At 38.7% G+C, this 13393-nt stretch overlaps 2 non-coding genes across 2 annotated transcripts; one reads left to right on the plus strand and one right to left on the minus strand.

Moving 5' to 3' along the window:
• The first annotated feature begins 11084 nt into the window (after positions 1–11084).
• On the plus strand, positions 11085–11156 carry trnap-ugg (transfer RNA proline (anticodon UGG)). The gene has a single exon. It is a non-coding gene; the product is annotated as a tRNA-Pro (tRNA).
• A 567-nt stretch (positions 11157–11723) lies between these two features.
• Positions 11724–11796, minus strand: trnav-aac (transfer RNA valine (anticodon AAC)). The gene has a single exon. It is a non-coding gene; the product is annotated as a tRNA-Val (tRNA).
• Between the last annotated feature and the right edge of the window lie 1597 nt (positions 11797–13393).

Below are 13393 nucleotides of genomic sequence, written 5' to 3' on the forward strand. Positions count from 1 at the left end.
TCAACACTGTTGGAAAACATTTCAGGTGACTACCTCATGAAGCTCATCAAGAGAACGCAAAGAATGTGCAAACAGTAATAAAAGCACAATGTGGCTATTTTGAAGAATCTAAAATATAAAACATGTTTTGAGCTATGTCATATTTTTTAAAAATACATAATTCTGTATGTGTTCATTCATAGTTTTGATGCCTTCAGTGACAATCTACAATGTAAATAGTCATGAAAATAAAGAACAAACAGGTGAGTCCAAACATTTGACTGGTAGTGTACATAGATAGATAGATAGATAGATAGATAGATAGATAGATAGATAGATAGATAGATAGATAGATAGATAGATAGATAGATAGATAGATAGATAGATAGATAGTTTAATAATCACAGGATAAAAGTTATAATAAGGTAATAACAGTAATAATAGACATAACAATACAGAAGAAGAACACATTTCACACTGGAATAAACGTTAAACAACCTAAACAACATTTCACCACAGAATTGCACTAAGCAGACATAAAGCAGTTCAGTGTAATGATAAAAAAAGAACATTAAATAACCTGTGTAATGGGGAAATTACTTATATCCATATATATTCATATATGTTTTTCATATATTTCATATATCATATAGGCTTCTAACTCTATTTCAGATATATTCATGTCACTGTGTATAATAGAGCAGTTTTGACCTCTTTTGTGTTTTTTCCAGAGTAGAAGGCCAAACCAACATTTCTCACAGGGGTTCTAAGTTCCCGACACTAACGTAAACACTTTCGACACATCATAATTTTTTCATGGGAGAGAGAAGACTACATTGTGATTTGTATTTTTGGGTTCAGGCCGTCTCAGTCTTTTGTCTGAGTGATATCTCTTTCTATGGAGCGCCAAATAAAGGGATTTCTTTGACACTGAACGCTTGAACTGACCCTTCTTTTTTGAAGACGAATTAGTAGAATATTATTTTTCCATAACACCTGTATATTGTGTAAACAGTGGAGAAAGGGGAAAGCAATGGTCTATCTATCTATCTATCTATCTATCTATCTATCTATCTATCTATCTATCTATCTACACTGAACAAATATATAAATGCCACACTTTTGTTTTTGCTCCCATTTTTCATGAGCTGAACTCAACAATCTAAAACTTTTTCTACCAACACAAAAGGCCTGTTTCTCTCAAATATTGTTCATAAATTTGTCTAAATCTGTGTTAGTGAGCACTTCTCCTTTGTCCTTTGCTGAGATAATCCATCCACCTCACAGGTGTGGCATATCCAGATGCTGATTAGACAGCAGGATTATTGCACAGGTGTGACTTAGGCTGGCCACAATAAAATGTGCAGTTTTACTGTATTGGGTGGTCCAGGGGGGTCAGAAAACCAGTCAGTATTTGGTGTGACCACCATTTTCCTCACACAGTCTTCTTCATGAATTCTCTGAAACAGCTTTGGAGATGGCTTATGGAAGAGAAATGAACATTCAATTCACAGGCAAAAGCTCTGCTGGACATTCGTGAAGTCAGCATGCTGATTTCATATTCCCTCAAACCTTGTGACATCTGTGGGATTGTGCTGTGTGATAAAACTGCACATTTTAGAGTGGCTTTTTATTGTGGCCAGCCTAAGGCACACCTGTGCAATAATCCTGCTGTCTAATCAGCATCTTGATATGCCACACCTGTGAGGTGGATGGATTATCTCAGCAAAGAAGAAGTGTTCACTAACACAAATTTAAACAGATTTGTGAACAATATTTGAGAGAAATAAACCTTATGTGCATACAGAAAAAGTTTTAGATCTTTGAGTTCAGCTCATGAAAAATGGGAACAAAAACAAAAGTGTGGCATTTATATTTTTGTTCAGTCTATCTATCTATCTATCTATCTGAACTGCCTTTATAAACAAACTGATAACCTGACTTTCTTAAAATCCTCTTCTCGATGGTCAAACATCATATATGGATCACATGATGACAAAGTTGCATCTCACCTTTGACTACCATTCCTGTCTTAGTGCAAAGGGAACCCCCTGGGACACAGCAGAAGGGGCGGGGCTTCACCTCTCCATGTCCTCTAAAGTGACAGAAACATGATGATGTGTTGTACACCCAGTCACAATCACACGCATGGAGACATGTCTAATGGACAGGCTGTCAGATTGATGGTTGCTTGTGTTGCAGGTTGTTAACTCTAATAGTTTCGAACAGACGTGAAAAAAAATATGAGTACATTAGCATTCGTATTTACCAATAGATGCTGTTGTTTTGTTTTGATATTAGTTACTGGAAGGCAGGAATGACAATCACAGTTTTGTTTTGTTTTTTTATGGTAGTAACGTAGTGGGGAAGTGGTTCGTATCCTTGGTTTTGGGTCTTTTCTGTGTGGAGTTTGTTCTCTACATATTTATGTGGGGTTTTTCCTGTGAAATCCTGCTTCCCCTGACCGTCTAAAAATACGTACCTTCGTGGGTTAATTGTTTGTCTTTATATGTGAGCCTCAGTGTGATGAACCAGTGACGTGTCCAGGGTGTACCCCGACTCCACCTGATGTCAGCTGGGATTGGCTCCAGCCCCCTCACAAACCCTCCAGAGGATTAACCCTTTATAGCTCACTCATAGAAAGACTCTGAAATTCACAATATCAAACAGAGTGTGTTATAGGAAGACATAACAATACTTTATTACTTTAATGATTTTTTTTTTTTTTTTTAACTTTTTAATGTTTTGTAGAAAATCAAGATCAATGAAGTTACCATATTTGGTTCCTTACCCTTCAGTGGCAAAAATAAATAAATCCAAGAAGTATATATAAAAAAATATGAGGAAAAACACATGTAATGTTAAAGGAACATGTGTTTCATAACATTAAAACATCACTTTTTTTTTTTTTTTTTTTTTTTTGTATCTTTTTATTTCACAAAAGAAAATCATCCAGATACAGTACACACATAGTCATACTGGGTCTTTCATTTTGCAATTCTCCTTTGTGCACTCTTCTCACCCCCCATCCATCCATCCAATCAATCCATCCATTATCTGTCGATTATCCGGGGCCGGGTCGCAGGGGCAACAGTCCAAGCAGGGATGCCCAGACTTCCCTCTCCCCAGACACCTCCTCCAGCTCCTCTGGGGGGACCCCGAGGCGTTCCCAGGCCAGCCAAGAGACATAGTCTCTCCAACGTGTCCTGGGTCTTCCCCGAGGTCTCCTCCCGACGGGACATGCCCGGAACACCTCCCCAGGGAGGCGTCCAGGAGGCATCCGAAACAGATGCCTGATCCACCTCAGCTGGCCCCTCTCGATGTGGAGGAGCAGCGGCTCTACTCTGAGCTCCTCCCTGGTGGCTGAGCTCCTCACCCTATCCCTAAGGGTGCGCCCAGCCACCTGACAGAGGAAACTCATTTCGGCCACTTGTATCTGGGATCTTGTCCTTTCGGTCATGACCCAAAGCTCATGACCATAGGTGAGGGTAGGAACGTAGATTGACCAGTAAATCAAAAGCTTCGCCTCTCAGCTCAGCTCCTTCTTTACCAAAACCGACCGATACAGCGACTGCATCACTGCAGACGCTGCACCGATCCATCTGTCAATCTCACGCTCCATCCTTCCCTCACTCGTGAACAAGACCCCAAGATACTTAAACTCCTCCACTTGGGGCAAAGACTCTCCACTGACCCAGAGAGGGCAAACCACCTTTTTCCAGTCGAGAACCATGGCTTCGGATTTGGAGGTGCTGATCCTCATCCCACTCACTTCACACTCGGCTGCAGACCACCCCAGGGCACGCTGAAGGTCCAGGTTCGATGAGGCAAACAGGACAACGTCATCTGCAAAAAGCAGAGACAAAATCCTGTGGTCCCGAAACCAGACCCCCTCCGGCCCCTGGCTGCGCCTAGAAATTCTGTCCATAAAAATTATGAACACCCCCCACCCCTAAAGGAATAAACCAACTAAACTCACTCAAAAATAACAGGCCAAAAACATAAAAGTCTAAATATCAAAGAAAAAAATAATAATAATAATAAGGGGGGCAACATAAGAATAAGCATAGTGATGCATACTGTAACGTAAATAGCAGTAGTATGGCAGTATTAAAGGCGTACAAACTCAAACTCTCTCCATACCAGAGTAAAGGCAACCAAAATTCATTAAAGAGATGGCCATGATTATATTTATCCAAATTCAGTTTTTCTAAAGATAAAAAAGAAGACAAATGATCATGGAAAATCTTAATAGATGGAGGGGAATCATTCTTCCAAAATAAAAATATGCATTTCTTTGCCAAGAGAACATCATTTTTAGAACATTAGACCAACATCAGTGCTGATCCAGACACCTGTCAACATCCACATGATCCCTTTGAACATCATTACTAACATTAGTACCAGTGGTGAACTCCAGGGTACACACCGGTATACGACGTATACCCACTTATTTTTCAGTCATCATTGCGTATACCCACTTCTAAATCCCCCTGATGTGCACCGGTCAGTAGTATCTGAGACAAATTGCCCATTTTTTTCCCCTCAGATGGTGAAGCCATGACCCGCCCTACTCTGCCTCTAATTGGCTAGTACACGCTGCCTTCACTGATTAGATTGGTTAACTTTAGGCAGGAGGACTGATGAGCCAATCAGAGGCAGAGTAGGGTGGGTCATTCCGAGGGAAATATTGCTAAAAAGTGCTGGCCACCTCTGGATTCTGATTGGACACTTCCTCAGGTGCCAGTGCCACCTCAGTTGACTGACAGGTCACTGCACGTCTCGTTGAAAGATGTGCAATTATTGGAAATGCGAATGAGAAAGGCAGAATAAACGTCTTTCAAGTGGGTGACACATATTGAGAGAACCTACTTTCATGGAATACAGAATTCTGAGGTAAGTTTTAAGGTGGTTTCAGAATGGGTCACTGTTTTAGACTACTGACCCTATGACTGCACATTTAGTTCAACTGTCTGAGTAGGCTAACGTTATGAAAGGCTAAAATGATGAAAAGCTAACATTATGAAAGAATAACGTTATCCTGTTTGCCTCATGTTGAATACATTTACATTCATGCAGCTGCTTGTGTGACCAATAAAAACTACAAACTGCTCCTGATCAAGTTGTGATAATTTTATAATAGTCACTAAATACTACTGATGGATTTTTGGGTAAACTAGAGTAGTTTGACATGTCACTGTTTCTAAAACGGGACATTTTTCTGGAGCACCTAAAAAAATAAAATACAAAAAAGGCAAAAATTTACAATATACCTACTTCTCCAGGGACCACTACACCACTGATTAGTACCATTACTTCATGGTACCTAACAAAGCAGGTTCATGCAGAGGTGGACCTTACAGACCCTGCAGAACACACTGGACCTGAGATTGTTGACTCACTGTCCTCATTTTAACTGCCGCTGTCACTGTTTTGTAATGCATGCGGAAATGACCAAAAATAGTCACTTGCCCAATACAGGGTTAAGCAGTTACAGCAAATGAATGAATGTTTCTGGATAGCTTTTCATGGGATAATAATATAAAAATATTCTAACAGTTTTCCCATTCTTTTTTTTTTTTTTTCATTTTTTTCACATTTCCAAGCCACTAATGCAGCTAAATTGACCTGCTGTACAAACTGTGCCGAACAAATGTCAGGTTTTTGGGGTTTTTTGCTGCAGGCGTCTTTATGAGTCACAAAATGTCCAAGTAAATCTCAATTCTCTGATGTTGTGGTTAAATAACAGTGCCCGATGGTGCAGCTTTTCCCTACGAGCTGCCACAGCATCTGTTGCTTGTCAACATGTTCAACATCACAATGACATTAATACTGCATTACCTCAACTCCATTCTCACATAATAACAACAACAACAACAAAAAAAGAACAGCCCACACTGGGTTCCTAACAACTCATTTTAACTTTCGGGACAGATCTGAGCCATGTTTACATTGAGGTCACTGGGGTCAAGAGATTGCTATTTAAATGTTATGTATTTCCTATGTTTTATTAACCCTTTCATGCATAGCGGTCACAACAGTGAACAGTTATTCTGCAGCTGTTCTCTTGTATATTCATGGGTTTTGTTTTAGTTCCAAATCAGCCAACACAGTGGACGCTAATGCATCATCACATACGCTGCAATTCATACCGTTACTGTAAATTTGCTGTTCTAGATCAACCTGATCTGCACTAACATGTTTGAGTGTAAAAAATTGCAAATTGTTATTAGACTCAGGTTGAATAGTTATTCGGTTTTATTGTTAATTGTGTCTCATGTATATGTTTTATGTTGTTTGGACTTTGTATGGCTGCTACCTTGGCCAGGTCTCCCTTGCAAAAGAGATTCCTAATCTCAGTGGGATTTCTTGGTTAACCTGTTTAACCCTGACCATATTTTCAGGGGAAAAACGCCTAAAAAGACATACCCAAAGTAAATGAAGAATTACTCCACAATAATAAGGTTCATATGGATGTTCTTGGTGTCTATGGACATTTAGAGACCTCACAGAATCTATTCCCATTGTCTAAAATATTGTATCTATTACTATGCCTGAGTAAACTGTAACAAACTAAAAGAGAAATTTGAATTTTTTTATCCTCGCCTGTTTTTTTTTGGCTGGATTGACGATAATATGCATAAATTAATTGTTCGTGTTGGAGATTTTTTAATAGCGTATATTTTACCCCACAAAGATTAAAAATCATGTTTGAACATTAAAGTTTGCACTAAAATACACTTCTGATGTACTTTTATTAACATTAGGGTCTAAACTTTGAGCAAAAGTTGAAAAAAACATCCATTGTCCTGATTTATTATATTTTTATTGTAGATGAATATTAATATAATTTTTTCGGCCTGCCGGCGGGCCAATTACACTAAAGGGGTTTTAAATAAAGGTAAAATAAAAATAAAATAAATAAAAATAGACTGTAATGAACAGGGGTTTTTAAAAAAAAAAAATTTTAACAAAAAGTTGTTTTTTTGCAAATTATCTCCATGAAGTGAGTAATAGCTAGTATTAGAATATGATCAAATTTGAGAAAATATCAGATTAGCACCATTAAAAATATTTTTATGCCATAGTTTTCACACAGTAGATCGGTAAATACATGTTTCTTTGTTTCTAAAACTAAGCACATGGTGTCCAGCAGAGTGGATGTTTTTTTGTTTTTTTCAAATCCATGAAAAATAGGTTCATAAAAAAAAAAAAAAAAAAAAATCAATTGCATTGGGTTTTTTTCATGCCTAAAGAGAAATAAAAGCACTCAGGAAAAAAAATCTTGATTAAGGTTCTTGTAATTCATGCATGAAAGGGTTAAAAAGCAACATTTGGTGTTTTCCAAGCTTTCTTTTATAATCAGAGGCATTTTTTTGCTTTTATTTTTTATTTATTTATTTATTGGTCTTTTCAGGCCCTTGTAGTTCAGTTATATTTTATGTTTACAGTTATACACTAATTTTTTTCTCTTTTTTTTTTTTACTATGGTCCTTGTTGCACCGTGGGCCTTATGGCTCGTTCCAGAGGTCTGGGAGGTCAAATACATCCCACCTGAAGTCAACCACAGCCCACCTCATCCATGTTGAACATAAACTACGCATACGTAGATATAGATTGAAGCTCCTATTCTCACAAATGCAAACCAGATGGAAGAGGCCAAATGAGCTCATTATCTATTGTGAAGTTTTGTCTTCATTGTGAACTTGTACCCTGTGCCCATTGTTGTAGTTGGTGGTGAGGTCCGGCTATTTCCCTCCAGCTTCAACAGGCGGTCCACTGCATTTTACCTAATTGGTTATCGGAAACTTCCCACCTCCCAGCACTTTGGAACGCACCATTAGAGCTATGCATTTTCAGTCTTCTGTATGTGCTGTACATGTGGTAAAACTCACAATAAACAGATAAAAAAACAAACAAAAATTCCAGACTTTTTCCAAACTGCTATGTTTTCCCCCCAAGACCTTGCCTTTAGGTACTTTTATACTTGCATGCCTACTTTTTTGGTTGAGATTGTACCTGTTGTGTGTAGTACACAGTTCATTTTGACCCTATACCACCAAACGTATCATATTTGATACATGAGTTTTGAAGCCCTCTACATGATCAGTGTGATTTTTTTTTTTTTCTGGAAAAACCCGATGTATACGATTAGATACATAGATAATTCACCAGGGCTGAGGAATTCGTTCACCAGAGCCTTTCCAGTGACACTACAAGGTCGTCATTAAGGAGGAAGGAGGAAGAACTTTGAAAAGGAATTAACAATTTGTTACACATGTTTGTGTTATATTATATTTTTGTTTGTTTGAAAATAATAATATTTGAGCACTGAGACCCAATGTATCAAATATGGCACAAAATTGAAACTCATACATGGGAATTGATATTTGAAAAAACATTTTTGGGTTGTTCAGAAGGACCAATAAAGGCTCCAGTTTCAAATAACTGGAATTTTCTGTCAATGATTTAATGGTTCAGGCTTTACAGGGTTAATTTCGCTGCTGTTAAACATTGGTTCTTCTGTTGTTGTTTCTCACAGACACTTATTGTGAAGCACATGACGGCAGGATCAACACAAACAACATGGAGACGAGGACAAAAAGATATGTTCACTTTTCTACATTGGAACCATCCCTTATTCTTTTAAACTTTTACGCTTTAACACAAACATTAAAAATATCTCACTTTATGTTTTTAGTTCTATTTTTGTTCCATCTTAAGTTGTTTATAAGTTGGATACAAATGTGTTGAAGACTGTAGTGCACATATTGTTTGTAGATGTCATTTGACAGATTTTTATTTGATTAAAAAAAACAAAACAAAACTGGTTGTTCAGAAGGACCAATAAAGGTTCCAGTTTCAAAGAACTGGAATTTTTCTGTCAATGAATTAATGATTCAGGCATCACAGGGTAAATAAATGTTTGAATGAATTGATGTGTAATTCGCAGTAAATTGTGTTTTACTGACAACCATTTTCGAAACTTATGAAAATCACAAAAGTGCATAGATATCACACAAACAAGTTTTACTAGAGTCATCCCAGTACCAACTGGTTAGTGAAATCGTATCAGGTTTATTTTCAGTTTCCTCATGTATTTTTTATCTCACAAGATTATGTGCCTTTGTAAATACTCTAAAATTCAGCTAAGAAACTTTTTTCCAAATATATTAAGACTTTCACACAAAATTCCCAACTTTTCAAGATCTGGAAAACATTTCAAAATTCCATACTTTTTCAGACCTTCAAGACCTGCACAAACACCCTGACAAAGCTGACTTTAACTTTGACTTATTTAATTGCTGCATTTATAATAGTATGATTCCACTTCTGCGCGACACAAAAGGACCAAATATAGACGATGAGCCTGTATTGTTTTAGTGTCAGGAAAGTTGAAAAGCAACATTACATACATACATTTAATAATTTCAGAGGTTTATAAATGACAAAATGCTGCTCCCAAAGCTCTGACTGTGTCTTACGGATTGTATCAGACTACTAGTGTTCATTAGTCATTTTTAAAATATGAAATTATTTACAAATGAGCTGAAAGAAATATGTATGTATTTCATACTCGATTGGGATATAACTACGAGTATGAGCTGCCAAATGGAAAAAAAAAAAAAAGAGCTGTCAAATGGAATGCCCATTTCTCCTCTGCTGTGGTTTGATTTTATCACCGTAGTCTTCTTGGTGCCAAATAAACTCACATTCGGGGCATGAAGGAGAAAATCAGCCTGAAAACTGTGATTGTTCAGCTGGAGGAACAAACCAAAATGAGATGCATGTTGTGTAAAATAACAGGTAATATGACGGCGGAGATTAGGTATTATTGCACAGAACATGGGTTAACAACACAGTTTTGGTCACTTATCTCAACAATATCAAGTTACATCAGTTTAGTACGAATAAAAAAGTCTTGGGTATGGTAATGACTGTCATCCCTGTTGCCTGTTAATATATTTTCCACAGCCTGTTTAGCGGGCCATAACAGCTCTGCAGTCACTGGCACAGTGTGTGAACTGGCAGGTGCTGATGAAAAAGGACGAGTGGCAAAAAGATAAAAGCCGCGGGCTTTGCCAAAATGGCACCCTCGTTGATCTTATAGTTTAATCCTGCACTTTGGGTAGACAAACAGCAATCACTATTTAAGCCCTACAAGTCTAAACACACAATAAGAGACCATCTGGCTTTTGCAGTGTCAGGATTGCTTTTTAATGCACGTTCGTGTTCTAGTGAACAGACCAAACACACAGAAGCAGAAGGACGGGGAGGAGCGACAGGTCACACAAGGGTTCAGTGTGTTGTGTTTGTATGACTGTTCTTTTCAAACATGTGATCATGCAGGTATGGTAAATAAATAAAAAGGTATTTGAATAATGTGTTCTGGAAAGTTTCTTTTTTGTTCTGAGCCTTTTAAATACTTTGCATATTCCTGTATTGGTGCCAAACTCTTTATTGTATGCACTGGGGTGGAACAAAGGAAAGAAAAAGGAAACACTAGTGCATGACTTTGTACATTTTTATGTTTGCAATTATGCATGACCTAAATGTAGGACAATTTTCTTTTGGAAATTTGATTTCAAACAAATGCATATTGATTCAGCTGACTCTGCTTCATAACATTCTACACTAGATATATCTTAACCCATAAAGGCCCAGTGCTACTTATGTGGCAGTTCCAAAACACTTTCTTTTCTGTTGGATAAGAGACGAAACGTATTTAAAAGAGCAAAACCAGTCCAGGTTGACCTTTGAAAACTACCAGGAAGAATCAAAACAGCAGCTTACTGTTATGTGCAGGTTTATGAGTTTAAGCCTCAAGCACTGAGCCACCGGGTCTTCCTGCTGGTAAATAAGAGGAAGTGATGCTTAAACCATTATGTGATGAAACTCTTGGCCCTGGTTCAGACTTTTTGTAGGGTTCAGTCATTGCAGCAACTCAGTGTGCTGGATTCAAAGCAATTCTTGGGAGACAACTGCCCATAAGGAATGATGGCCACCTGTTTCCGCCCGGTTAAATCCAGGTGCAAGAACCAGGCTCTGACTGCCCACTACCATCCTTTGGCCCCCGAAGGCAGCTTTAGAAGAAGGCAGCTGTAGGCTCGTTGGTCTAGGGGTATGATTCTCGCTTTGGGTGTGAGAGGTCCCGGGTTCAAATCCCGGACGAGCCCGCAATGTGGCTTTCAAAGTCAATTGAACCCATGAACAGTGCAATTCCAAGACACCTATTTTGATTTTGTCTCAAACAACCCACCCCCTCCTTCAACAACCCAAAAACTTACACACAACACCTGCTATTGACTCTGACAGCCAGGGATACCCCCTCTACGACTGTAACACTCAAGGTCATTAACATATGGCGAAAACGACTTCCACAGGCCACTCTCCCTTCAGGTTTAGAAGTCATAGAAGCACATAAAACTGATGAAGACCGTTGGATAAGAGACAGAATGTATTAAAAAGAGCAAAACCAGTCCGGTTGACCTTTGAAAACTACCAGGAAGAATCAAAAGAGCAGCTTACTGGTATGTGCAGGTTTATGTGAGTTTAAGCCTCCAGCACTGAGCCACTTGGTCTTCCTGCTGACTGGATGCTGTTAAACCAGAGGAACTGATACTGAAGCCATCATGGGATGAAACCCTTAGGCTTGGTCCACTTTTTGTAGGGTTCAGTCATTATAGCAACTCAATGTGCTGAATTCAAAGGAATCCAGCTACCCATAAGGAACGCTGGCCTCCTGTTTCCACCTGGTTTCGAACCATGGACCTTTCGCGTGTTAGACGAATGTGATAACCACTACACCACGGAAACCGTTGCACACCTCTCCAACCCACAAACATCATGCGAACATCAAAACTGTACGGTGAGCGACATATGTAGGTTACAGCTCCTGGGCTTGGCGTGTTGTGGGCTATTCCACCATTTTGGTTTGTTCTTGAATCTACAACATTCATTCATTTGTTGATTCATTCATAACTCAAAGAGCAAGGGTGGCATTCTAAGCCAGCGGATAGGCCCATGGAGCTGGTCACTATTACGTGCTTATGATCTCACAATGAGTGAGTTTGTGGGACCACAGATGACCGGGTTTTTTTCCCCTTTAAAAATTGACGATATACGCATGTGTTGCCCTTCCTCAGTTAGACAGCTTAGCAATAATAGATAAGGGAGCGCCAGCAATATATGTCTGAGTTATGGCATATGTCTGGTACCAAAAGACTGAGCAAAGAGCGAGATCAAGTGTAGGGATGGTATGGCATGTTTATGGCAAGCCAGAAAACTGAGTCAAGAGCGGCAACATCTGATTCCATATATGGATGTGTTTTGCATATTTCTGTAAGCCAACACAGTTGGAATTTCTACCCAGAAGAGAACCCCTATTCATTTAAAAGTGTGATCAACACTGAGGTCTGTACATATTAAAATATTATAAATGTATATTTAGTAACGGTTAATTGTAAAATCTGATTTCTGTCATTGCCTCATTAAAACATCCGATAAGGTTGAGGTTTTCATTCAGGTTACTATGGTTAAACTGTAACTGTATCTTTAGGCTAACTGTGCAGTGGCTAATAAATTAGCTAACTGGTAGCAAATGTGATTCTTGTAAAACAGGCAGATCCAACCCATTCGATTTAACTACAATATCAATTTTATACCACAGAGAAAACTTTATTGGAAAAGAATAGGAAGTAGAATTGGGAGCTTATTCCTAACTTTTATGCAAATAGCTAGCATAGTTAGCATTCCTCATTCATTTCTTCGCTCTGTTCCGTCTCCAACTGTCAGATCAAACTCTTGCCCACTGCATGCATCTCCGCTCTGTCTTCGGAGCCCAGAGCAGCCGGAGATCGGTGCACTGATAACAGCCATGTGTATAGTCAGATTGAAATGTAAACAACAGATGACTTGGCCTTTCTGAAGTCGATTTACTGTTCAACATTACTCAACACTAACACTCAACATTACTCATCCGTGTTCTGCTGCTTGCTTGATCCCTGATCCTAAACAAGTGTTTGACACACAAGTCTTTAACTCCCCGTTGGGGAATTGAAGATATATCAAAATATTGGCCACTTGGTACCAACCAGGACAGAGAAGCTTGGAATTTTGTGCCTTTTTTCTTTGTTACGCTACACTACGTAAATGCAGATGCAAGAACCAGGCTCTGACTACCCGTTACCATCCCTTGGCACCGGAAGACCTCTTTGGGAAAAGGTAGATAAGGGCTTGTTGGTCTAGGGGTGTGATTCTTGTTTTGGGTGCAAGAGGATTCGGGTTCGAATCCTGGACAAACCCACAATATGGTTTTCAAAAGAATTTTGTACAGTAAACAGTGTAACTCAAAAGCACCAATTTTATTTTGTCTCAAACGACTCACCCCCTCCGTCAATGACCCAGAAACCCA

This window comes from Sphaeramia orbicularis, chromosome 22, assembly GCF_902148855.1.
Source record: "Sphaeramia orbicularis chromosome 22, fSphaOr1.1, whole genome shotgun sequence".
NCBI lineage: Eukaryota > Metazoa > Chordata > Actinopteri > Kurtiformes > Apogonidae > Sphaeramia > Sphaeramia orbicularis.